The following is a 27586-nucleotide window of genomic DNA, read 5'->3' as shown; positions in this document are numbered from 1 at the left end:
CCCTTCTACAATGTTTGTGGAAATGTAAAATGGTTCAGCCATGTGTGGAAACAGTTGGCTATTTCCTAAGAAATTAAATACAGTTACCACATGACCTGGGAATTCTATCTCTAGGTATATACCCAAGAGGAATGAAAACATGTCCTCCCAAAAACTTGTATGTGAATACTCATAGCAGCATCACGCATTGCTTGCTAAGTCTACCGACTGAGTCAAACGTCCACCCCCTGATGAATGGATAGAAGCAATGTGGAATCTCTGCACAACACAATACTGTAGAGTAATAAAATGAATGGGCTACTGATACGTTCAGCATTAACGAACCATAAACACAGTGTATTAAGTAAAAGAAACCAGATGCAAAAGGCCACATATTACCTGATTCTCTTTATAGAAAATGTCCAGAAGAGGTACATCTACAGAAACAAAAAGTATATAGATTACTTGCTGCCTGCAGAGGAGAGGGGATGGGGACTAACAGGACATGGGACATCACTGGGACAATGAAAATGTTCTAAAACTGGTCTATGGTGACAGTTGCACTAAACTTTACTAAAAGTCATTCAATTGTACACTTGCAGTAGGTGAATTTTATTATATGTAAAATATTCCTCAATGGAGTGTTTCTGTTTTTGTTTCTGTTTTAGTTCTCAGAAGATTCAGCAGATTTGGGACCCACTGAATTCCAATATACTTATCTTACATGGGGAAACTGAAGCCCCAAGAGGGAAATGATTCACCCAGGGTCACAAAGCGAGTTTACACAGAGCCAGACTGCCTCTGATCTGTAGCTCCACAGAAGCAAACAGTGTTGGAAGATGACCTGTTGAAATTGACCCAAAGGGATCACCAACCTCAATGAGTCAGTCCCCAGTGAACCCAAGCCCCTGAACTAGCAGGAAACTTGGTATGTTTTGCTTGAACCATTCAGGAAAGGGACTCAGGAAACAGCTGTAGAGCAGTGAAAGGACCCTGGGCTTGGAGTCAGGAGGCCTGTGTTCAAATGTGGCCCTGAGCTCATGGTGACCCTAGGCTGGTCCCTCACCTCCCTCAGTCTCGCCTTGCTCTTTCATCTGTAAACAGAGTGATAACACCACACTCCCCGGATCACAGTAGACCCCATAAGGAAGACATTGAGCAATCCAAGCAACAGAAGGTTCTAGATAATTTCCTTCCTGCCTGATCTGAAACCACAGACGTCCAGCCCAATCTGTTTACCCACAAATTGGGCATCCCTTCCTGCCACCAGGCACACACATTTTCTGACACAGGTGCTGTTCACTGGCACCCCAATCTGGTCCCACCAAGTTCCCAGGTGTCATCAAACTCTGGAAAGGTAAAAATGGGATTGTACTTTTTACAGAGATGAGAACCCCAGACTGAGAACAATATATATTTAAAAAATAACAACCTTCCAAGTGGCCATGGATACATCGTGTACTGGATTGGGTGTGGTGTTATTACAAGACCAAGAGAACGTACAACATCCTGTAGGAAGTCAGTAGGAAGTCATTGCCAAAGGAAAGAAATCTGTCTTCTATCTACAAGCAATGTTTGGTAATTGTTTGGGCCTTGGATAAACTCAGGCCATATATTTTGGGCCAGGCGTTTACATTAACTAACCATAGAGCCCAAAGGTGAATGCAGACATTGTGGGTTCGAAAAGAGTGAGCCATGGGGCTGCTCACTGTGGCTTCCATGCGCACAGAGAGGACGAGCAGCCTGCGTCAGGACGAGGAGCACTCAGACAGGGCTCTCCACACGAGGAAACATGTACAGGCTGAACTGAACCTGCCTGTGGAGGGTCTGAGCCCTCCACAGTGCCATCAGACAGGGAGGGCACTGTGACACGAGTGAAGATCCGGGATGAGGGACCTGCCCAACTCTGCGTACACAGCCCACATAGGCTTTGCTGCATTAGATCCAAGAGAAACCTGATCTCTCTGAGGAACCGGTGTGTCACTCACAGACAGCTCCCGGTAACTGGGTTAGACAGTGACTAACAGGCGTTCTCTCTGGAAGGTCACTTGGGATCCACAAGAAGACAGAGGAAACAGAAGCTCGCTGCTTGTGACAGCACAGCAGGCTTAGGCTGAGAGGAGGGAAGCTGAACTCGAGAGCCTTCCATTCAGAAGGGTGTTAAAGACTTGCTGGAAATGTCATTTTGCGAAGCCACAAAGGATGAGTGAGAACAGAAGACAGACAGGGAAAAGGACTCAGGCTGGAAAAATACAAAAAAACAAAAACAAAAAAAAAGCAAGCAAAACAAAAGAGTAGGAGAACCAACACCTACAACAAGAATGGCAAACAGTCACACATATGATGCAAATGTCCCCAGTCTTAGGCCTTGTGGTGGCCTTGGTGCCCCCCACCCCACCCCAGGCAGCCACCAGGAGTGACTGTGCTCCATGTGCACCCGCAGGAAAAGCTTAGATTCTTCCCTTCTGTTGAACATGTTTACCTCCTCTCCTTCCCAGAAGCCTACTAAAGGGTCCTGTTAAGGGATTTTAAGATGTTTTAACCCACAAGGACAAAGAATAGATTTCAGAAATCTTGGAGGAGAGGTGGGACACAGTGAGTTGCAAACACAGTACCCACCTGCAGAATACCACTGAGATCAAGGCCAACTGAGCCAAGAGAGCCCCAGCAGCACAGGCCTTGAAGGACCAGGTACCACAAAGGATGGGGATTAGGTTCATAATGGAAAACAGAGCTACAGGGCTCAATTTATGCAGCCAGACCACTGTGCATTCCCCCAGCCAGACCCATACGTATCCCCCAGGGCCTTCAGCAAGTAGGTGAGAGAGAGGTGTATTCTCCGGAGAAACTGAGGTGTTGCTACAGATGTAGGAAGCCATCACCGTGGAGAATGGAGTTGGGCAAGAGGCTCTCAGAACACCAGCCATAAGCCCACCTCCCCAGGCAAGAGATTAAAGGGATTCCCTTATGGAGAAAGTGAATAGCCTCAGAAGAATAACACTTGTGGGGGGGGGTTTCAATAAACAGCACAGCTCAAAATCTGTTCTCTGCAAGAAAAGCTCACCAGCCAACTACTCCACCCATGCATGCAGAACTTTCCATCTGGTTTCTAGTGCCTTTCTGTTGAATACGATACAGACATTTGGGGAAAGCCTTTGACATAAAATACAGTCAAAAACCAGAAAAATAACATTGTGGCAAGGAGAAAAGCAAGGAAAATAAAAATAACTTCAAAACCCTGATTATATTCTCAGAGAGTAAATATGTTAAGATAGTACATCCATAAATGTAGAACTGGATGCCTATGTTGAAGACCTGATCAGAAACAAGGAAGATTTCTTGGAAATTACAAAACCATAAAAATTACAGTTCAACAGCTGGGTGTGGTGGGGCATGTCTGTAAACCTAGCAACTTAGGAGGTGGAGGTAGGAGGATTATGAGTTTGAGGCCAGACAGGTAAAGTTAGTGAAACTATCTCAAAAAAAATACAATACAAACAAAAAGGCTGAGTGTGGTTCAAGTGGCAGGCACTTGCCTAGCATGTGTTCAATGCCTAGCATTGAACCCAATACTGGGTTCAATCCTCGTACTGGAAAAAAAAAAGTTCAGCAGAATATCTAGAAATGGTCAAAGTCCCCAGAAAGTAGAACCAAAAGTAAAAACGCTGGAAGAGAGGAAAGATGAAAATGTGAGACGCCCCTCAAAAACGAGTTCCAGAAAATACAAAGAAGAAAATTATCAAAGAAATATTAAAAGAAAGGACCCAACATGAATTTCTAACTGGAAAAGGTCCATGGAAACTCTATGTACAGGACTCTTGGGTTTACAAAGGCCTTGCTCATCATGGAGTGTGAGAATCTAGAGATTGAGGAGGCTTTAAAAACATCAAGAGGAAAACTCCAGTCACACATAAAGTAAGTAGAACCAGAACAGCAGTGGTCTTACACCCATGCGCCAAAAAGAATGCTGGACAGACCCTGGTGAAATCCCCTCTGAATCCTCAGAGCCAAATCATTTCGAACATTGCTTTCTGAAACTAATTTGACTACAATTCAAGTAACTAGTAGGGGCTGTGTTTTAGCCAAACAAGAGAATGAACCAAGAAAGAGACGGGGTGTGGTAGACAGAGGCCATGAAAAACTTGGAAGCTAGCTGTGCTCCCAGCCTGAAATAGAACCAGCCCAGCCAAGACTGGAGCAGGAGGGTGGGGGATTGAGGGTAGACGGTCTCCAGGAAAAAGCAAAATGTAAATGGTAGGTGGTAGGTTATTTTATGTGTTTGAGTACTTGGAAAAATTACCAGGTGTCAGAAGTTATCACTGCAGTTAATTTTATACAGCAACTTGACTGAGTCACAGGGTGCCCATATTGTTGGTCAGGTATTATTCTGGGTGCATCTTTGAGGGTGATTTGAGACTCACATTTGAATTGCAAGACTGAGTATCCGCTGTAGATGGGCTTCATCCAGTCAGGTGAAGGCCAGAATAGAACACAACAGCTGGTTCTCCTGAGTAGGACAGACTTCTTCTGCCGAACAGCTTGAATTGGTCTGTAGATCTTTTCCTGTCTCACATTAGCACAGCAGCTTGTCCTAGATGTCAGGACTTCAGGCTTTCAGACTGGAACCAGTGGTTCTCCTGGTACTCAGGCCTTTGACATGGACTGGAAGGACACCATGAGTTTTCCTGGGTCTCCTGCCTGCCAAGTGCAGATCTTGAGGCTTCTCAGCCTCCATAATCATGTGAGTTGATTCCTTATTGACATGCCATTGGCTCTATTTCTCTGGAGAACCCTGGCTAATGCAGATCTACTGAATTGTTGAGAAAAAAATGTGGTAACATATGAAAGAACTGTAGCGAACAGACTTTTCATAGTCAGAATAACATAAACAATGACTCTTTCAGTTATAAGTACAAAGGGGTGACTGGGGGGGCTGGTGCATGAAAGAGTACGAAATCTACAGACACTCTACAAGAAGCCAAGAAGGAATATCCAAACTGCATAATTCCATCGCCTAGAAATAAGGAGGAAAATGCCAGAAGAAACAGCTGAAGCGGAGGAAGACAACTGCCTCTGGGGAATGGGGTAGAATTTGGGGGAACCCTGTTTTTCAATATAATTTTTAAAAATTATACTCACGTGTCTATAAATAAAAGCTAATTTAAGAAAGGACAAATCAATTACGGTCTGCAATTCCACATGGTAAGGGCATGAGACTGGAGCTGACAGTGGACACAGCTCCTTGCCACGGTTGGCGCTCAGGAACAACGTTACTTACCTGTAACCGGCAGCTTTCTATGCAGCTAAGTGTTTTATGGGATATAAGCAAAATACAAAGGTGACTCATTCACATGGCATGACCAAATGGATACTTACATAACCTAAGTATTTTTTAAATTCACTACTGGTGGATGATGTGACTCCACCCCTCTTAGTGATCAAAGTCTGAAATAAATTCTAATATATTTAGCTTCCTCTTGGCAGCAATGGGTTTTTCCCAAGCGTGGATGTCATTGCAAACAGGACTTTTTTTTTTTTAAGTAACCCATAGAAATTCCAAACTGACAATCACAGGACAAATTGGGGTGAGGGATCTACATAACATGCAGATAAAAGCCTGGGACCTACAGCACTCCCAACAGCAGTATCGCTCATGGGCTTTTCAAGTGCTTCTACTGCTCTGTTGCAAACACGAAGCTCATCCCACCTGGGTTAAGGGGAACATATATTTCTCAGAATCTGCTAGAGAGCCAGCCTGGAAGCTAATCAGCTAGGAACAGAGGACATGCCACTCCAGCACAATGCTTAGACTACAGTCCTGGGCACCGTCACCAGTCACCAGTACTTCCACCAGGGCACGGTCCAGGCTGTGGAAGTTCAGTCCCAAGCAGAGCTTTTAACACCCTCTACCAAGGCACAACCATCCACTGCTGGGAAGAAATCCTGCCAAACGCTCTTTCAGGGTGGATGCATGTCTGCTTTGGGAATGCTGGGTGAGGACATGTGGACACACCCCCAGGTTCTGGTGCCATCATCTCATTCTGGATTCTTCTACAGCAAAGGATTGTTCAGCTAGAAAAATAGAAGAATGAACCTGGATCACTCCATCCTTGTGGACAGACTAAAGACATGTCCTGGGTTGAAGAAAGGGATGAGTCCCACACAAAGGTCGAGAAGGTGTCAGATAAGGTAGGAAGAGGTCTACACACCAATCTCTGCTCTTAGTATGGATCATGGTTTAACTATCCTCAGAGTGAAATGGAGGTCCACGTGCCTGTAGTGATTACATGGTTGGTTAGTACACTTACTGTCTTCTGGGCTCCTTTAACAACTGCCTACTCAGTCCTTTGAACTTGGACCTCAGAAGAGAACCTACAAAGGCATGGCCCTGGAATCCATCTTGGCCTGGGTTCCCTGAAGCAGAACTACTACCTTACTCAGATGGGAGGGAAAAGGAGAGCAGGAGGGAAGGAGTGAGGGGAAGGGGAATGGGGTGATTCCCAGGCTGCTCTCTGCTTGCCGTCTGTCTCTGACCATCATGCTTCCATATTCCCAGAAGCTCCATGAACTGCTATGACCCAGGACAGTCCATCCAGAGGGGAGAAAGGAAGAGAATTTACCCCATTCCCACCTCCCACAGGTGAGTGGGGTAGCCTTCCTAAGTAGCACATGTGTGAGTGTCCAAGGGGTCCTCAGGAAAGACCCTGAGTGCGGGGCACCACAAGGCTGGGAGCCACTGGGTTCTGTTGATAGAGGATAGCACTGGCAGGGAGATCAGTGACTTGGGGGCAACTGAAAGAACCCAAGGTGGCACCCTGAGAAATGTCTCATTCAGTGTCCAGCTCAGAACCAAAGCTCAAACTCAAAATCCCAGCAATATTCAGGAAGACAGGACTAACCTTATTATTAATTTATTTATTTATTGCAGTATTGGCGAAGGTTGATGCAGCAGTAATAGCTGGGGGCTGAGGGCTCACACCTGTAATCCTAGCAACTTGGGAGGCTGAGATAAAGAGGATTGCATTCATTTCTGGGCCAGCCCAGGCAAAAAGTTCGGGAGACTTCATTTCGACAGACAACAGCTGGGTGTAGTGGCAGATGCCTGTCATCCCAGCAATGACAGGAAGTATAAAGGAGGACGATCAAGGTCCAGGCTGGCCTGGGCAGAAAGTGAGACCCTGTGTCCAAAATAACCAGAGTGAAAAGGGCTGGGGGAGGGGCCCAAGTCTGCCTGCTTACCAAGCAGAAAGCCCTGAGTTCAAACCCCAGTACTGAAAAAACAAAAAGCAGCAATAGAGACCTTGAGGGCGGGGTGGGGGTGGAGGTGGAAGGTTCAGAGACAAAGCCTTTGACTAACATACACAAGGCCAAGGCCATTCCACCACTGCAATGTCAATGAATAAATACAGACCCCTGCCAGTAGGGGCCTTCCATTGAAAGGCTGTTTCTTTTTAAACATTTCGTTAGCATGTATTAGTTGTACAGGGGGTTTCACTATCACATTTCCATGTATGTTCACGACTTTCTTTTTGATTTAGGAAGAAGACTGAGGATCCCCGGAAGTCATGGTATTACTGTGCGGGAAGCCTGAATCCAGAAACCACAAGTGCTCCCAGCAGTCTTGCTGTTTAGATCAGTTTCAGCAGGGCACGGTGGTACGGTACACACCTGGAATCTCAGCACTAGGAGGCTGAGGCAAGAACATTTCGAGTTCAAGGCCAGCCTGGGCTATGGCAAGACTTCGTCTCAAAAAAACAAGCAAAAGAAATAAAATAAAAATAAAAAAAAAAAAACAAGTCACACATTCAGACAGGCAGTATTTTAAATGTGATTATTGAAGGTGAAGCTCACTGAGCAGATGGAGCTCTTCCACGTGGAGGCCACTGCCATGCTGGTTGTCCCGTCTACCTTTCCAGATCTATCCTCTGACTTTATTTACCCTGCTGTATGCCTCAGAAAGGAGCGTTGGCCCCTGGCTTTCAGCTGGGACTGATCTGCAAGAGCAGGGCTGATAAGAGAAGTCAGGGAGCTTATCCACTCCCACCTTCCCTTGGTGCTTTGAGACCAGCAGGCCTTCAGATACCTCCAGGCCTCAGTTTCCCCTGTGTACAAGGAGGGAGTTAATCAGATCATGTGTATGAAGGTTTCCACCTGCTATCGCAGGGTTTTAGATCACAGATTCTCAGAAAGAATCATTGTCCACACTGCCAAATCAAATAGGTACAGGCTCCTGGCTGCCACTGCCTCTTTGCTGTCAGGATGCTTTCTTCCAAAAGGAATAAAAAATGGCATAATAAGAAAGTTTCCAATGTGTCTTTCTGTCTTTTCACATCATTTACAGTGGATTGATTCCTTTTTTAATTTTCAAAATTTTTTTGGTGGTACTGGGGTTTGAACTCAGGGCTTCATGCTTGTGAGGCAGGTGCTTTGCAGCTTGTTCCACGCCTCCAGCTGGACTGGTGTGATTCCTTTTTATCACCTAAATCGTGTTGCACACAGTGCATAAATGTACTCAAATACAAAAAAGAGTCAATTTCCTCTGACAACATTTTCTCAGATGATTCTAGGGAGTGTTAACCCTCAGTCATGGAAATCATTCATTTTTCAACACAGAAGAGTTAAAAATTCCTTCTTGAACTCCACATGTAGCAGAGTTTATCAACCCAGGAAGAGCTGTACCAACTCCAGCCGCTCAGAGCATTTGAAATATGCAGCCGTCCCTTTGGCGCCCGCCCCACAGTGGCCTTGACTCCTGGGGGCAAGGGGTCGTTCTTGTTTCAAAACCGTGCATGATGGTTTTTAGCAAATTATGTGTGCTGTGCGAAAGGTTCTTTTTGAAGTCTTTATCTGATGTTAGGTTTTGCACCCGAAGGCTTCTTCCAAGAATACCACTGTACCTTGCCATCACCCAAAGCTTGATGGCTTTTTCGGACAGTGTCTGGAACTGCTTTGGAAATAAAACATCTAAATTTAAAAATATCCTCCTGCATATCAGAGAAGAATGTAAGAATCTTAATATCATCCCATAATGCTTATTACAGACCTAGTGATGGGTGAAGTCTGGATCTGCAGGTTGTTATGAAAACACTGTGGGATGTAATAAGATCAGATGCAGTTTTTCTTGACGCTAGGACAATTTTCTAAATAAATTCTAAATATTCTAAATATTTAGAAAACGACGAACAGTCGGTCTTCCATTTCCTTTTGTCAACGCAAGCTGTATTCAACCACCCACAGGCTGGCTGCCTTTACAGTTTTATTTTCCCAGTATTTCATTTTCTCTGACATAGTTTTCAGGTGATCAGTTTTTGGTATTAATTTATTTACGTCTATGACTTTAACCCAAACATCATCCTTTTTTTTTTGGTGGCACTGGGGTTTGAACTCAGAGCCTCACACTTGCTAGGCAGACACGCTACCACTTGAGCCACTCTGCCAGTCCAAATATCATGCTTTTAAACAGGAATAGGCCTACTCGTAGGAATGTCAATTCTCATGCTTGTCAAAGAAGAAGTTTGAAGTACAAATGAGAAAAAAATGTGGATGGTAACGGTAAAACTCAAAGTAATCTAAAATCAATCCCAGCACTTAGGAGCGAGAGGATAGAGAGTTCAAAGCCATCCAAGGCTACATGGCCAATCTGAGCCACACAGCAAGATCCTGTCTCAAAACAACCAAGGACTGGGAATGCAGCTCAGTGGTAGCGTGCTCGCTAACACACAGAAGGCCCTGCATTCAACCCTGGTACCAAAATAATAATAATAACCAATAATCAGTGAAGGTATTGGGAAATCTTCCTGCTATAACTGACAGCAATAGCAGTGACATAACCCAAACCCAACTTAGGGTTAACTGGCCACAGTCAACCTAAAACGCACAGAATGCACGTCTCAGATGAAGACTTTGTGGAGATCTGCGTGTACCTATACATCACTTTTAAACACGCTGGTGGAAAGAAAGCTGAGTGAAAAATAATTCTTGCAATGGTAGCAGTGAAGAAAATTTGTAAAGAGAAACCACTAGAAATGTTTTCAGTGTAAGAGAAAAGTTAGGGCTTCAAGGAATTCCTCAGGCAACACAGTTAATGACGAGCTCAGGTGCCTGTAGCTGACTTGGGGTGAGTTTCAGAGGCCCTTAGGAGGTGACAACACCTGGTCAAGCCCTGTGGTGTAGACGTGAATTGTTCTGGTTTAGATCGGAAAGAGACAGCCAAGCTAAAAGTCAACAATACCATGAAATGACAAATGTTAAACTATTCAAGGGACCCAGTGAAGTGGCCTTCCAACCAGTTGGGAGGCTTTGTATTAATGAGTTCATTTAATATAATAATAAGGTCCAGGAGCAGAGCTTGGATGGAATATGCTGGAACCAATGGACAGAACAGTGGTGATTCTTAAAGTAGGACAGTGACCAGGACCAACCTAACATTTACACAAGGGTAACATGGCTCCCTGTCTTCTTTTTCTCCTCCTTTTTACTTCTTTCTTACAAACAAACCAGGCTATGGCACAGCTGAATAAGGCTATAAATCAGTGAACCTTTAAACACTTTTAATCCAAATACTAGATAAGGCAGGGCCTCCTGAGACTGACGGACACCAGTTGTTTAAGTTACATGCCAAACATTTCCTCATTTTGGAAAATGTACAACAGCGTATAGAGAGAACAAAATCAAAATGTGAAAAGCTGAATAAAAAAAAAAAAACTCCGTTAGAGATAAAATAATGCACAGCTTAAGTTAACTGACCTCATCCTTGGCACTAGAAAAATAACAATATTATCAGGAACAATGCCACAGCCAGTATTTATTGAGCAGGTGCCAGGTGCAGGAATAATTTCATTTTCTTTATCACTTCTGGGGGGGACAAAACTAATGTCCCCATTTTCCTGAGGGGGAAAACTGAGGCCTGTGGTCCTGGAACAGGTAGGCCCGAGAGTCAGGGCTTTGTGGCTGTTCAACATGGGCCTAGGTGAAAGGTCAGTGAAGGTGGTGATGACGGAGCATCACAAATGAGAATGAGCTTGAAAGTTAGTCATTCACAATGCAAGCTTCCTCACAGCAAAAAAGCAAATCTGTAACTACTGAGCGAGTCCCTTTCGTATACGCAAATGATATTTCAAATGGAGAAATATTATCTCAAAATTTTCTAAGATACAGAAAGAGAATTCCACCGACCAAAACACGTGCATCCAGAAAGCACCGTATGTGCCGAATTTCTATAAATCAAATACTGACTCTATTTACTCAAGGACTTCTCTAGGGTAAACGTGCAGTAAATATTTAACAAAATGAAAAATCGCTTTGCAATCTGAATAGTCATTCAATAATTTATCTGTTTTGTAAATTTGGATTTACAGCAGACTCTTGACATTCCTGAGGCATACATCCGGAACCTTCTCAAATTCCCGGATTCACAAGTACAAAAATGTTTATAGAGCTCCCAGCTTCCCCTCAAGTCCCGTCTCCATGGAGTCATATGAGCTTCCTGCCCACTGTCTTACACGCCACGCTATGCATTAGCCATACTTGCAAACCTCACCGAATGTTCTCTCCCTCTGGACTGCCATTTATCGCAGACACAAAATAATTTTTAATTAGTCAACAAGCATTGCTGCAAATGCACAAAGGAGTGGAGAACAAAAAATTACAGGGCCGATTTCCATGCACATAACTTGAAATGCACGTTCTTCAAATTTATAGATCATCCAAAGGATGTGCCAGTGACCCACAGGGAAACCCACAAGGCACAAGCCTGAAACTGACATCCATGAACCCCTGTGGTCTAAACATGTTTAAGTTAGCTTACACGGGACATGTCTACAGACTCCATGGATGGTCCATTGTTCTTCCTGACCCAAGAATCACAGTGGACTGAGTCTTCTGGTGATGAGTCCAGAAAGTTCAGTTATAGAAACCCTGACTAAGTGAATTACCAAGTTTACCTACTCATTCAAAATACCTCTACTCTGTCTGTCTGGGGTTGATAAAAGCCAAACCTGGATGATTTCACTGCCTTCGGTTATGGAACCAGCTGCAGCTGGGGCACTAGACACAAGACTCCCAGCAGCTGGGCCTTCTTGAAGCAATCTCTAAGGACTCAGTCCCTGGGCCCCCAAACACGATCCCCCCCAAAACACCACAACCATGAATGACACATGGGAGAGGAATAAAGAGTGATTGAGCAAGTAAGTAAGGAAGAAAAGAACAAAGAAAGAGAAGCCAAGAAAGAAAGAGGGAGAGAAGGAATATGGCAAACGAGAAGAGAATGAAGAAGCAGAGAATAAAAATGAAAAAGGAATTTGGCTGCTGATGATAAAGAAGAAAAAAAAATAATAGATGGCTTACACACTCAGCACACGTTTCAAAACACCACAGCCAAACTTTATAATTTTTATTCATCAATGCCCCTTTGATTCCAGAAAGGTTTGACAGCATTTTGCTGCCAGATTCATTTTTTCCTGAAGCTCAGCTGTGATCGTGTACCCCTCCTGCTCCTTGCTGCCTGAAAAATGAAGTCCACTCTCCCCTGCCTCCCATCTGAGGCCCCCTACAACCTGGCCTCGAGCTGCCAGGACAACCTTATCCAACACTCCTCTCCTTCACACACCTCTGCTCCACCCAAGATGGGCTGGCCAGTCTCCCTGACACACTCTGTGCTTGTTGCCCAAATGCTTCACTGTGCCCCTCCCTCCGCCTGGCATGTCCATCCCCCCCCAACATGTGCCCAGCCCACCTCACTCTGGGAGGCGAGGCTGACAAGCATGCAGCAGGCGCTTGGTTGTCAAAGGTGGAGCTTATGACATTTGCACAAGGTGCTCTGTACACATCATTTTCTATATAAGAAACTGTGGTCTGGGGCTTGTGCCCAGGGGCTGTGTCCTCAGCCCACGGCTTTTCCTGCTACCCCAAGGGGATCTCCTACACACAGCCTAGGGTGGCTGTGAGAATCAGTGCCAACAGTTTGTAGCCTAGACCTCTGTGGTCTAGGGGAAAAGTGCACCTTTCATTCTGTATGAACTTGAATTCACCTGTCCAGTCCTGAGTCACAGTTTCACTTGGCAGCCTTTGTGTGGCCTTTGCCAGGTCCCATGAGACAGGACACTAGCTGATTCAGAAAGGCAGAGGCTCAGGCGGCTCAGGCAGCCAGGGTGGGTCCCGACACCCCACGCTCCCCACGAGGAGATGCCACACAGGAGACTGATGACCACTGCACACAGCAGCGATAAAGCTGCTGGAGGGTTTTTCAAAGGTGCCATTTATCACCAAGTGTGGGAGGACAGGTTGCTAACACCATTTCTACAACCTTCAAAGCTGGCTTAAACAAACATGGCAACTGGGTGGAGGACAGGGCGTCACGGCTGATTGATGGGGGTCTATTAGGAACACAAAGCTGCTGATATCTACATGCTTGCTGGACCACAGCCAAGGCTATTACACGAGGAGCTGTTTTGTAACCTGGAACACAAATGGAATTTGGGCTGTCCACAACTGAGGTGCTTCCCCTCTTCTAGTTCTTGGCATCAAGAGGGTGCACGAATTGCCTGGAATGTAAGCGTCTGCTCCTGCGTTCTCTCCCTTTTCTGATGGTGGGCAGGCCTTGTGTTCACAGTAGGGACAGTACTGTCATTACTGATGTGCCACAAGTCCTCCCCAAACCCAAAGTCCCACTGTCCTATTTAAGTTTGTCCTATTTTAAAAGGGTCGCTCAATGGAAATTAGCACAGTTTGCTAGAGCACGCCTTTAGATGAAGGCTGTGTCCTGGGAAGAATCCAAACTTCAAATCAATCCCCTGGACAAATCTCAATTCAGCCCAATAAATAATGGCTCACACGATAAAATGTTAAAGCAAAAATCTATTAATCCAATAAGCATGTGAAGTCTATGATCGTACTGCTAATTCCTTGCTGCTATGCTGTTGCTGACTTCTAGCCTCACTTAAAACTCATGTTGAGGCTTGCCTGGCGCTTCCCACCCCTGCCATCCCTGGCTGTCTCCACCCCTCTACACTGCCACTTTGGTCCCTCCTAATGGAAACGTGTTGGTCCTATGAGGACATCTCACTGTCCTCAGCCTGGCCTCACAATGCATCCACAGATCAACTGAATACAAGGCAAAACTTTGTTTCCCTAAACTTTTCTTATTCGTGACTAAGTAGCAACTGAGTTGTAAGTTCTGTTGCCCTGTTCCAGAGTTGCTGGCCAATGATCAATCATTTACATTTTAACAATGTCTACTTCAGCAATCTTTAGGTCAAAACTAGAATTCATAGGAGGTCCTTCTTCCCTGTTTTGCTTCTGAACCATTTAAACATAATTGGACATGAGTTTGCCAACAAAATTACAAAGTGATGATGATATGATGGTGTGTGTGTGTGTGTGTGTGTGTGTGTGTGTGTGTGTGTGTGTGTTTGGTAACTCAAAAGAGAGAGTAATAAAAAAATGCAAACACTAAGTGCCATCCACTGAACTGGAACAGTGTGATACACCAAACAGTGATGGTCACTTCTTGCCTGGAGGGAATCATTAAAACCTGTGCCATGCACAGACTTAGTGTAGAAAGCTCCAGAAAAGTGTGTCAACTTCAGTGGCCATGCAAAGATCAGCGGATGATGCTGGAACCAAGAGTGATGGGAGGAGTAATGGCAGTCATGGGACAGGAAAGAGAGGGCAAAGTGACAACCCAGAGACGTCTCTCGTGTACAACAGAGATGGTGTGAATGAAAGCCTGTATTTCAGGGTAACATACGTCACAATTAGTGACCTTAGAGAAAAATGTAGCCTACATGGACTCAGCCACTAGGTATCTGGTGAAGCCTAGGTTTGCAGCTGAAAGGTGTGATGACATCTTGTGTGACTTCGGTATCTGACAGTGCTTACTACAGGTATGGCTATAGACAGTTGGGCTTGGAAACAGGATGATTCAGATACAAACAATTACTTCTATCTCCATTTTATTTTGCTGAGTAGATTCAGCTGCACATGCAGCCAGGAAAGTAGACATTTCTTAAGTGAGCCTCGAGTTAGCTCCTCCATCTCTAGACACCATGCCCAGGAAAACTGTAACTACATCAAGCCTGAGTCTTCTCTTGGAAAGTTACACTCAGCTTGGTTTATTTATGTTTTAAATGTGAACACGTTAGACAACACACAATGACATCATATTGATTTTCAACATCCCCCATCATTACTGTATTTTGAAAATCAGAAGACTTTGTAGTAAGACATGAAATGATATTTGGTAGACTTTATGAACATTTAAGAATCTCATCCCACTGGGCACGGTGGCTCACATCTGTAATCCTAGCTACTCAGGAGGTGGAAATCAGAAGGATCAGAGTTCCAGACCAGCCTGGGCAAAAGCCCACAGGACCTCATCTCAACCGTTAGAGGCTGGGTGTGGTGGTGCACCCCAGTCATCCCATTTATGTGGGAATATAAACAGAAGGATTGTGGTCCAGGCTGACCCAGGCACAAACTCAAGACCTTATTGAAAACACCTAAAGCAAAAATGGCTGGAGGTGTGGCTCAAGTGGGAGAGCACCAGCCTAGCAAGCTTAACACCCTGAGTTCAAACTCCAGTGCTGCCAAAAAAAATAAATCTCATCCCATCCCTGTCCAATAAAGATTACAGGTCTATTCCAAATTTTCAAGCAATTATCAGGGTTAATTGCTACCTATGTTACTATGATTTGAAGAACTGACAATCTGTACAGGACAGGTTCAAAACAGCATATATGCGGGCATCAACCCTTCTTGTGCCTTTGTAAGATCTCCTCTATGTCCCCAGGACAGTCCTTGATCCCAGCTCATCAGAATCACACTTACGGCAAGCTGGTACTGTTGAGGAGACCTGTTTGTTACAACACGTGCCCTCTCCAGAACCCCAGGGATCAGCTGAAGGAAAGAGGGCGCAGGGTGAAAGTGCAGGTATCTGGGGTAGGGGTTACCGGGAAGTTTAGTTCCACATGTTCCAAAGGGTAGCCAGGCCATAAATAATCATTTAGGTGAACTATAATGACATAATAAGAATGTGCGGAGACGGATGTGCAGGTGAGAGAAAGGAGAGCACATGTTCTCTCCTCTCTTCTACCCTCTGACTCCAGACATAAGACAGACTTCTCCCCAGTCCTTTGGAAGCAAGTCCACAGGTTCATGGAATGTGCTCACTGGCATTTCTAAGAAATGAAGGCTGACAGGAACGGCTTCGGGGGAGAGTGTCCGATGAACACATAAGGGAGGGGCTGGATTTACAGTTGAAATATCACTTGCACATTCATTGATTTCCTTCTAGCTGTAAACCCTCTAGCTCTAAAATCATGTGAGTGTTGGTCAGATAATGGATCTCTGGATATCGTGCAAGGTGCGACAAAAACGTCCCAGCCTTCTTCAGGACCTGCCCCTGCCAATTTACAACCTAGTGGCATCAGCTCCGAGGGCTGGAGAACTGTACTACATTTCTCCAGAAGAGAGAGGTTATATGGAGTCCCAGGATCTCTTGGAAAAATCTTGATGGTCTTCATAGAAAAGTGCATTTGTTCGTTTTTAAAGGAATGGAATGGCAGAGAGATTCTTCAGTGGCCCCTGAGGCTCTCAAGCCAGCGGGCTGAGCTAACTAACCTCTCTAACTTCTCATTGATTCACATTTGTCTGTTTCATCCAGCCCTCCAGAGCCTCAATTCTCACATCCGTGGGCATCTCACCTGCTACCCCAGCTGCCACACTCCCTGGACCGTGCCAGGCAGCTTTGAGAAAACCAAGTTCTTGGGAGAGAGAAACGGCAGGATTGGGTCTGGCTATTTAACATTTTGCAATGGGTTTAAGTCTTACGCTTGGGTTTCAACTCCTTAGGATTATTCAGATTCAGAATAATCTGTTTATTAGATGTTGAAATAGAACCTGAGGCCTTTCTTAGCTAATTATCCAGAATGACACTGGTTCAAGTGCCAAGAAAGACTGCTGTTACAAGAATTGTTTACATCTTTCAGAATCCCCTAGAGCAGGGCAATTTTCTCCCTCAAACAACCTTTCGTTTTCCTTAACCTAAATTTCCCAGTGAAAAGATTAAGGGGTGCACCACCACCACCCTGCAACCTCCTTTTCAGATACAGAGAAAGAGTGCGGTGTCAAGGAACAGATGTGTTCCAGGGGATTGCCATGAATAATCCTATTGAGAAGGGGAGAAGTGTGGAAAGGAAACAAGAGTCATTGCTGACCTCTAACACAGAACACTGTGGCCCTCATCCCTGTATAAATGCACACTGTCCAGCCTCAATTATACCAGCCAAGAGACTGGGAGCAAGGACCCACACAGAGCCAAGCCATGATATAGGAGGCCTAACTCTACGGTCTTCATTTGGAGCTGGTGGACTGGGGTGGCACTGGGGTTTGAATTCAGGGCCTCAGGCTTGCTAGGCAGGCGCTCTACCACTTGAGCCACTCTACCAGCCCATGTACAGTCTTTCAGAAAGGCAAACACAATGAGAAGAATGAAAGGGTGACACCTGTATGCTATATTCCAATTCCAGTAACTCCCAAAGGGGTTAAGAAGCTCCCTCCTCCCCCACCACACCTAACAGTGACATGACAGCTGACAAACCAGGTGGGTACACTTACTGTTACGAGTTTTGGTCACGCACCCTGGTCATTCAGAGCCATCCAGTGTGTAAGCTCCCTTCTTTAGGCACAGCAACTGGATTGCTTTTTTTAGGCATCTCTTCTCTCACTCTGTGTGGTCTACTGCAAATCAGGGTGTCCCTGCCTATTCTGGCCATGGGGCAGGCCTGGGGTGGAGGGAATCCAGCAAGAAGCCTGGCTTCCAGGACTCTGACCTTGGATGGAGAGGCCATTGTGACTTTTCCCTTGCAGGGGTGGCACAGGAGAGACACTCATTCTGTCCACCTGGACCCCTACAGCTTCTCCAGATTCTGTCCTTCCACACTTTCTGTTGGTTCTCTGAACTATGGGGTAGCCTTCCAATAAAATCTTTTCATGTTCAGACACCCAAAATTGATGTCTGATGCTTACAAAAGAAAACAACAACAAAAATAATGAATACCCAAGTCCACTTTGCTTCCTCACATTTTTCAGCTACCTGAGGATTTCCAGGCCCAGCAAAGTCTTAGGGTTCTAAATGAATCTAAAAATGATACTGTGCATTTAAAATTTTCATCTTTAAGGATAAGTAAAAATTGTACTATTTACGGGGTAACCGTGATGTTCTGATGCACTTGTACGTCGTGAAACAAGGGGCTAGGGATCAGGTCACTCACACACTTAGCATCTGTGAGGTAAGTCACATAACAGCAATTTGAAACACACAACACATTGTTATTAAGGTGACTGTAGCCAACTTGCCAGCAACAGGTGACCAAGACTTGCTGCTTCTGGCTACTGAAACTTTGCACTCTTGGGTCAACAGTTTGCTTTTCTCTAGACTCTGGTGACCACCATTCTACTTCTCTCTCTACTCTGCTTTGGTGAGTTTAAATTTTAGAGGCCACATGTAAGTGAGATGGAACGGCATTTCTTCCCGTGCCTGGCTTGTTCCACTTAGCATACTGTTCTCCTATTCCATCTGTGCTGTCACAAATGACAGGACTTCATTTTTTAAAGGCTGAATAGTATTCCACCATGTATATATATACACTACGTTTATTTTCCATCTATTCATCTGATGATGTGGGCATTTGGCTTGTTTCTGATCTTGGCTGTGATGAGTAGTGCTGCAGTGAACACAGAGTGCAGAAAGCTCTTTGACATTCTGGTTTCAATTCCTTTAAGTATATAATCAGGGATGGGATTGCTGGGTCCAAGGTAATTCTATTTTTAGTCTTTTGAAGAACTTCCAGTTTTCCACAATGGCTGTACTAACTCACATTCCCACCCACAGTGTAGCAGGGCCCATCCCCGTGCTAATGCTTCCTACCCTTCACCCTTTGGTAACAGCCATGCCTCAGGTGTTAGGTGACTGCTCACTGTGGTTTAATTAACATTTCCCTGGTGATGAGGCATGTCGAGCATTTGATCATAGATCTGTTGGCCTTGTGTATGCCTTCCCTTGAGAAATGTCTATATACAGATGCATATAGATATGGGGATAGATAGATAGATAGACAGGAATACAACGGAGGGATAAACTTGTTCTAGGTACACTGTTCCCATGTATGCAGTTGTCACAATGAACCCCCCCTGGATTATTAATGGATGCTAATTCAAAAATAAAATACATGCTTATTTGAGTCCTTTGCCCATTTTTAAGATGTAATATTTATTATGCTATTTTTAATTAGCATATGCTAATTGCGCAAAATAATAGGTTTCATACAAACTTTGATGATATTCAGTCTCCCTTACCCTAGCTTGGCCCTCCTTCCATAGAGTCCCTCCTGCTACTTTCATGTCTTCTTTAAAGACATGAAACATAACTCTAGATTCTGCACCTGCCAGAAGACATGCAGACGCGTGGACTCGGACAGTACGCTCTCTGTCTCTGCTTTCTTAACTCGGTATAATGCTGTGGGGTTCACCAGGCTTTTATATGGACGGGAATTGTGCTCTTTTTATGGCTGAGTAATATTCCAGTGTACAAACGCAGCATAACTTACTTATTCAGAGTCCAGCTGGTGTATATTTGTGTGGAATTATTAGTTAAGAAGTTTGGGGCCAAGGGTGTAGCTCGGTGGTAAAGAACTTGCATAGCATGTGCAAGCCCCTGAGTTCAATTCTCAGCACTGCAAAAAACAGTTTCATGAACATTTTTAAACATATCTTTTTTATGGACACATTTCATTTCTCTTGAATATGACTTTTTTTTTTTTTTTTTTTTTTTTTGCAGTACTAGGATGAAACCCAAGGCCTCCTGCCTGTTAGGCAAGCATTTTACCACAGAGCCACACCCCCAGTCCCAACTGAATCCATTTTTATTAAATGGTGAAGAATCTACCCATACAGTTTGCAAAGAAGCATCGACACACATTCTGCAGGAGAAACGTAAATGCCTGCTCTGATTCTTTCCCTCTAGGGCAGGGAAGGTCCATAGGTTCTCTTTTCTGAAATCCTTACCCCGCCAACAAGCCTCTATCAACCTACAGGCCTTTTCATTTCCCTGCCATCCAAAACAAACCTTTCTCTTTCTCCTTAAACCAGGACACACTCTCAGTACACCTTTCTTCATGGCAGTGTTTTACAGAGATGGCTATTCTCTGTGGCCACCCTCTTTATCTTCCTGAGTGATGGAGTAAGAGTACTAGAATATTCTTGAACGGACATTGGGTCTTATTTACTTGAGTCTCGCTCTCCTTGAACTCTTGCCGTGTTCATATTCATGAAAGTCAGGATTCTGTAGCCAGATTTGGGGCTTGAACCCGGCTCCATCATTGCTGGCTGGGTGACTCAGGGCAAGTCTTTCACTACTCTGTCCCTCTCTTCTATAAAACAAGGCTGACATTAGTATCGAACTCAAGTGCCACTGACAGGCTTGGTGTAGTCAGCACCTGGAAGGATGCCAGGCACATTGCAGGGGCTCTATAGCTAGAATTGGTTTCATCTTTGTTGTCTTCGTCAGCTCAGGCTTCCATAACAAAATGTCACAGACCAGGTGGCGTAAACAACAGAAATTTATTTATCACAGTTCTGGAGACTGCAAGCCCAAGACCAAGGTGCTGGCGAGGTGGTCTTCATACCAAGGCCTCTCCTCTTGTCTTGTAGGTGACTGCCATCTTGCTGTGTGCACACAAGAGCTCTTCACAGAGAGATCTCTGGGGTCTATTCCTCTTCTTATAAGGACACTAATCCTACTGGATCAGGGCCCTCATTGGACCTTAAGTATTTTCCTATAGGCCCATCACCAAATACAGCCCCAATGGGGGTTAGGGTTTAATTCATGAATTTTAGAGGAACCAAGCATGTAGCCCATAGCACTCACTGTGGAGTGTGTGTCAGGAGAACTTTATTTGCCATATAAACTTTACATATAAACCTTATATGTTTAGAATAAACATATGAGAAATGATGTAGTGCTTCTATCAGGTGCTCTGGGATTATAAGCACACCCTGGGCAACAGGCCATCAACATCCATCACTGCCCTACAGAACTTCAACCAAGGGGGAGAAAGTGCTGGAAGTGCCTCAGCCCGAGGATATTAGACACTATGCCATTTTGTTATATTTCCTGGAGCAAAAGTATCGTGCATGAGAGCAGCCTGATAGAGGACACTCATTCGAGTGTCCTGCCTGTGCTGGTCATTGGGAATTGGGGGACAGAGAGAGAGACAGAAAGACAGAGAGGGAAGGAGAGAGAGAGGGAGAGAGGGAGAGAACCCATTTCTCCTCGTTTTTTGTTTGTTTGTTTTGGTTTTTTTTTTGGGACTGTAGTTTAAACTCAGGCCTTTGCACTTGCAAAGCAGGTGCCCTACTGCTTGAGCCACACTTCCAGTCCATTTTGTTCTGGTTGTTTTTGGAGATGAACTCTCCCAAATCATGGCCTCGAACCATGATCCTCCAAATCTCAGCCTCCCAAGTAGCTAGGATTACAGGCATGAGCCACTAGTGCCCAGCCATTTCTCCTCATTCTGAGCACAGAGTGGGAGAGTATCTCCTTGCTCCCTTTGAAATGTGACATGGGACTCGCTTTGGCCAATGAGATGTGAGTGGAAACAGTGACAGATGTATGACTCACTTGTTCCCTGGCTGGGTGTGTCCCAGAGGAGGCCTGAGTTGAGATTCAGCCTGGGGTTCCCAGTGAGCAGGACACACACTACACTACTCAAGTAGGAGAGCAAAAAGAAACTTGCACCAGGTTAAGTCAGTAGAACTGGGGGCCCTTTGTTATTGCAGCATAAGCTAGTCACTCCTGACTAATTCTGTTGCCCTGGTTATGGCACCAGCCAGCAAGCTCAATTTCTGGCTCAGCCTCGCCTCTGGCTTTTAGATTTCTATTCAGCATTTAAGTCAGCTTCCATGACACTCGGTGCACTTAAGCCACTCAAACACAAATCTGTCTCTGCCCCAGGGTTACAGATTAAGACTGATATCCAGGCTGCAGTGTAGCACAGTGGTAGGGTGCCTGCCTAGCATGCATAAGGCCCTGGACTTCATCTCCAGCAACTCAAATAAATAAATAAAAAGAAAGAAAGTAAAGAAAAAAGGCTGATATTTTGCACAGCCTACTGTGACCCAGAAAATGTCTACACTCCAGTGCCACCAGCAGAAACTCTGTACACGAGAACAGGTAGAGCAATCCCCTCCTCATTTGTGGTTTCACATTCCACAGTTTCAGTCATCCAGGGTCAACCATGGTCCAAAAATACTACATGGAAAGTTCTAGAAGCCAACAATTCATCAACATTAAGTCACTTGTCATCCTGGTAGTGTGATGAAACCTCACATCGTTCCTCTCCACCTGTCCTGGGACATGAACTGTCCTTGCATGGCACACCCATGCCACACACTATGCACGTGCTGGTCAGTAGCAGTCTCAGTTGTCAGGTCATCTGTCACATGGTGTCACATGCTTGTGCTCATGTGACCCTTGTTTGAGTTAATAACGGCCCCACAGTACAAGACTGGAGACGCTGGTGATCTGGCTATGCCAAAGAGAAGCCATAAAAGGCATAATGAGGCCAAAGTTCTCTTAAGAAAAAATGCCCCATGTTGAGGGTGCTAAGACCTATAAAACGATAAGATATTTTGGGAGAGAGACCACAGTCACACATTTTCACTACAATCTATGACTACTCTGTTATAATGTTCCTGTTTTATTATTTTTAATCTCTTACTATGCATAATTTATAAATTAAGCATCATCACAGGTATGAATTTCTAGGAAAACAAATATTTGTGGGGTTTGATACTACTGAGGTTTCAGGCTTCTCTGGGGGCTTGTGAAGCATCCCCCATGAATAACAGGAGATCATTGTAAATGTCCCCCAGTGTCAGCCTCTGAACCAAAGACTTCCTGCTAGACTGCTCCATTCTAGCTACGCTGGCCACATAATGTCCTGTCCAAGCCAGTTTTGAAAGTGGATGAGTGGACTGAGGCAACAGATCCAAACCCTCCTCCTCCTGGTAAACAAGGACTCCTGGGCACTCCATTTTCCTTCCACCCTCTTTACAGTCTAGGTCTAGGGCTCTGAGGACCATACCAGGTGTTGTCTGAGGATGTCACCATATCCAGGAAGGGCAACCAGAAGCCCAAGAACCATCTGGAGAGAGTGATGTGTTTATCAGAGCTTGCAGTATGCCTCACCGTTTTCTGTGGCCGTTTCCCTGAGAGGACACAAGTGGCTAGCAGCAGACATCCACGCAAGGCCAGGAGCCAGTGACAACTCCAGCCAGGACGTGTGAACGCCTGCACAAATGACAGCTGTGCCTTCTCCCATGACTCAGCCTGAGAGTCATTTAAGAGGAAGAAGAAGAAAATCAAAAAGCAATCTTAGCAGCAGAAAAGAAGTTTTTAAACGAAGCCAAACTAAACGCACCTCCAGTGACCCTGTCTCCCTTTCTTCCCTCCCTCCAGGTACGTGAGAAGTACCAATGTCAGGGGACACGCTGAAGGACAACTGAACCTCCTATCCTGTTACGGAGCGTTGTTGATTAATCTGTGACTGTACATCACGGTTCTAATTAGCTCACGAAGGGTCTCAAGAGCGTGCAGTCAAGAGCACAGGCTGAGATTTGCTGATTTCTCCTCTCCCAACCCCCACTTCTCAAGCTCTGCTTCAGGGGTGTGGAGCCCACAGGAGGGTTGGTCCCACGGCCTGAGCTAGCCCAAGTACCTGTGCCTCAAACTTAGGTCCAGGGATGGGAAGGGGACCCACATGTGACCTCAGTTCTGAGACTAACAGTCAGGCGTATGTGTGTTTCCCAGTGCTGCTGAAACACACCCCACAAACTGGTTCTTGCACAGATCTGGGGGCCACAAATCTGAATCCAGGTGTCGGCAGGGTCATGTTCCCTCCAAAGTCCCTTTGGGAAGGAGGCTCTTTCCAGAACTTTTTCTGCTTCTGGTACTTGTTGGCAGAGCTGCATCACTGCAATCCCTGTCACCACCTTCCCATGCTGTCTTCCCCTCGTCTGTCTTCATGCGGTGTTCTCCACGTCCCTTGTCTTGTTAGGACAGCAGTCAGAGAGGATGAGGGGCTACGCTCCTCCACTGTGACCTCTTCTCTTTTTTTGGTGGTACTGGTTTTTGAACTCAGGGCCTGGGCTTGCTCGGCAGGTTTATCACTTAAGTCACGACCCCCAGCCCTTTTCTTTCTTGAGTTTTTTTTCAGATAGGGTCCTGAGTTTGGGCCTGGGGTAGGACTCAAATTACAACTCTCCTATTTATGCCTCCCTCATAGCTGGAACGACAGGCGAACATTGACACACACAGCTCACTGACTGAGATGGGGTCTTGGTAACTTTTTGCTGGGGCTGACCTCAGTATGTGATCCTCCCTAGCTCTGCCTTCAGAGTAGCTGGGATTATAGGCACAAGCCACTACACTTGGTCTCGACCCCTTCTTAACTTACATCTTGATTTTATCTGTAAAGATTCTTTATTTCCAAAGAAAGTCACATTCACAGGTACCAGGGATTAGGATTTTAACATGTCTTTTGGGGAAAGAGGAGACATAAGTCAACTCAAAGCACCAGGTGAGAGAGAGAAAGAGTTGTCTCACTATACTGCCAGCTCAAGCCAGGTAAATCTGCTCACCTGCCTGAGGAAGAAGAAAGACAAGAAGAATGGGGTCCTGGTGCTGCTGCCATCCTGGATGGTGGCCAAATCTGAATCCCGGCCTACCTTTTGGATTTCTCAGTAGTATGACCACACAATACCTTTTTTTTTTTTAAATGTATTTAGGTTTTTGTCATGTACAACTAAGACATGACTGATGTGTCAAGCCAATGAGTGGTCTTATGTACTATAAATTCAAATGTTTTCCCAAAATGTGGAAGGGGTATTTATAAAAAATGATTGGCCATGAGTTGATAACTGTTACAATTAAGAGATGGGTGAACAGGAGCTTATTAACTTTTGCCTATGCGTGAAATTTTCTTAAAAAAAAGAAAACTAAGTTAGATGTAATGTTCAGCAAATGAATCCTCTCAGGTCTTGTGCTTAAATCCCAGAATGAATCAGGACAGAAAATAGAAAAAATAGACTCATTCTAACCCAGACAATCACAGGCCTCATAGGGAATGGAGGTAATATGACAATATTAAGGACAGTGGGTTCTTGGTACTCTCAGGAGAAAGTTATAAATATTAGACCTGAGTCCCCGGGTCCCAAGGCGATGACAACATGCAGAGGTCTGGGGCAGGGAGCTGGCTGATGACCTCCCGTAACCACGCAGAGAAGATCCGGTAACACAGCTTCAGCTCCTGGTGGGGATGGGAGGAATGGCAGGCACCATGCACTGGGCAGAGTGCTCTCCTGGGGACTCAGCCTGCTCCTAGTTATTCACACTAGAGCACACGTTATCCGCAACTACAGATAACACAAGAATGCAGCTCGGACAGAACACAGGGTCACTTCTCCAACGTCCACCACATGCATTGTTCTGACATAAGGACACAGTTCACGGTTTACAGAACACTCATGTCTGTGAGCTATCCTGGGATCCTGCCTTCCTCGTGGATTAGTTGTCAACAACCCCAGCTACCCGTCACGATTACCTGGGATCTTTTAAAAAAATCCACACCCAGGCTGCATTTCAGAGTGACTGAGTCACAGACTCTGGCATGTGTCCCAGGCCTCAGCACTTACAGAAGGCTCCTCAGTGACTCTAAGCCTTGGGTCAACCTTGATCCACGAGATGGTTCTCACTTTGCCTGAGTGTCTCACTTCTCTGAGGCATCTCCCGACACTGGTCAGACCAACTCTATTTCCCGCATGGGTGGAGCTTGATCATCCACAATTAACTCCTTCCTCTCTGTTTTAGTTTCCCAGACCTCTGACAAAAGGCCACGATCGCAGAGGCTTAACACAGTAGAAATTCATTCCCACAGTTCTGAAGGCTGGAAGTCCAAAGCAAGTTGTCAGCTGGGCCATGCTCACCTTAAAGGCTCTAGGGGAGGATCCTGCTCACCTCTTCAGAATTCAAGGTGGCTGACAGCGATCCTTGGTGCTACCTGACTCCTAGGCACACCACTCCAAACTCTGCCTTCACTTGGTGTGCTCTTAAATGACTGCGACTTTTTCTCTCTTCTTATCAGTAAAGCAGTCATCCTAGATCATCCTAGATCAAGAGAACTCAGCCTAGTTCATCTGCAACAACCCAATTTTGAAACCCAATTTTCAAAGAGGTCACATACCATGGTTCCTGAAAGGACACAAATCGAGTGAGAAGGCACTATTCAACCCAACGCATTCTTCCACACTAAGTCTTTGAATTTGCTGTGTAAGACCTAGCTAATTGGGAATACAACACTTAAAAAAATCTATTTTGAAATCATTTCAGATTTACATAAGAGTTGCCAAGATAGCATAGAGTGGTCCTATAAGCCCCTCACCCAGCTTCCTCCAATCTTATGAAACCATGATACATTTTATAAAAACTAAATTGCTGGCTCAAGGTCCATCTGTACAACTTTTGTGTTTGGAGCTGACAGTCCCAATTTTTTTAGTCAAGTTCATTCTTAACAACTTTGTGCTCAAAGGGCCACTCTGAGAATCTAACCAAACCTATGTACAAGATATATCAGGTTAACTTTGCATCTAATTTTAGAGCAGTGGGATATTAATCCCTCATCCCCATCCTTAGGGCTTAGTGCTACTTTTCATGGTTTGGCCTCCCTGGGCATTGATTCTGCAATACAGTCAGCATGAGTCACTATTAAACCCTATTCCAAGACAGTTTCTCCAGATCCTTGATGCAGTGGCGAGCCCCACACTCCGTGTTTGGTCAGCACCAGCTGTCCCAGCCCTGGGCTGATGCTAAGAAGCACTGTCCAGGCAAAGCTCTTCAGCTGGGCCCAAAACGCACAGCTGGACTATGCTTCCAACCACTTGGGCTGTAAGCATTGAAGCCCCACAGGCTTTGCATAACCCAAAGTCACTTCTGAATCTACCTTCTCTATCATTATAAGAAACATCTCAGTATTTAAAGACTTCGCACTTCAAAATCCATTGTAGCTGAATTTCAACAAAGCAAAACAACTCTGGTGTGCAAAGCAGTACTGACAAGATTTACGAACTCTGGATTTTCTGTCATTTTGAAGTGGTGGGGACCTTAGTCCCAAGGGCAATGCTTACCTTGAACTCCTCACCTTTGGAAACAACATAAGAGGTCCCCACATATGAAAACGACACAATTATCACTCTACAACTCGACATGTTCTCTTAAGCCCCCACAACCATTCTTGTAGCAGGGAAAAAAGGAACTGCATCCCTGCTCACCACTCATACTTTGCTTTAACTCCTGCCCCAGCTGATTCCACAAACCCTGTTCTGTCCCACTGGCCCTGACACCTTTGATGTTGCTTGTTTCTGCCAATGCCAAATTGTTGAGGATAGTGTAAGTGTCATCTCAGCTATGAACCATTGGTAAAAACCCTTAAGATTGCCTTTGCCCTAGAGTCATACTTTCTGATCCTTTGACACTTCAGCCAGGGTCACCTCAATG

The 27586-nt window shown here is 45.1% G+C and overlaps 1 protein-coding gene and 1 long non-coding RNA gene across 2 annotated transcripts in view; one reads left to right on the top strand and one right to left on the bottom strand.

The window, feature by feature from the left end:
* The window catches only part of Thsd4 (thrombospondin type 1 domain containing 4), a 552173-nt gene that overhangs the window by 394617 nt on the left and 129970 nt on the right, over positions 1-27586 (bottom strand). The window lies entirely within an intron of this gene.
* On the top strand, positions 6459-8283 carry LOC141419211 (uncharacterized). Its single transcript, XR_012443874.1, has 2 exons — positions 6459-6619; positions 7518-8283. It is a non-coding gene; the product is annotated as an uncharacterized lncRNA (long non-coding RNA).

This window comes from Castor canadensis, chromosome 19 (assembly GCF_047511655.1).
Source record: "Castor canadensis chromosome 19, mCasCan1.hap1v2, whole genome shotgun sequence".
In the NCBI taxonomy this organism is placed as follows: domain Eukaryota; kingdom Metazoa; phylum Chordata; class Mammalia; order Rodentia; family Castoridae; genus Castor; species Castor canadensis.
The sequence above is the reverse complement of the archived record's forward strand: the minus strand, read 5'-3'. Positions and strand labels throughout refer to the sequence as shown.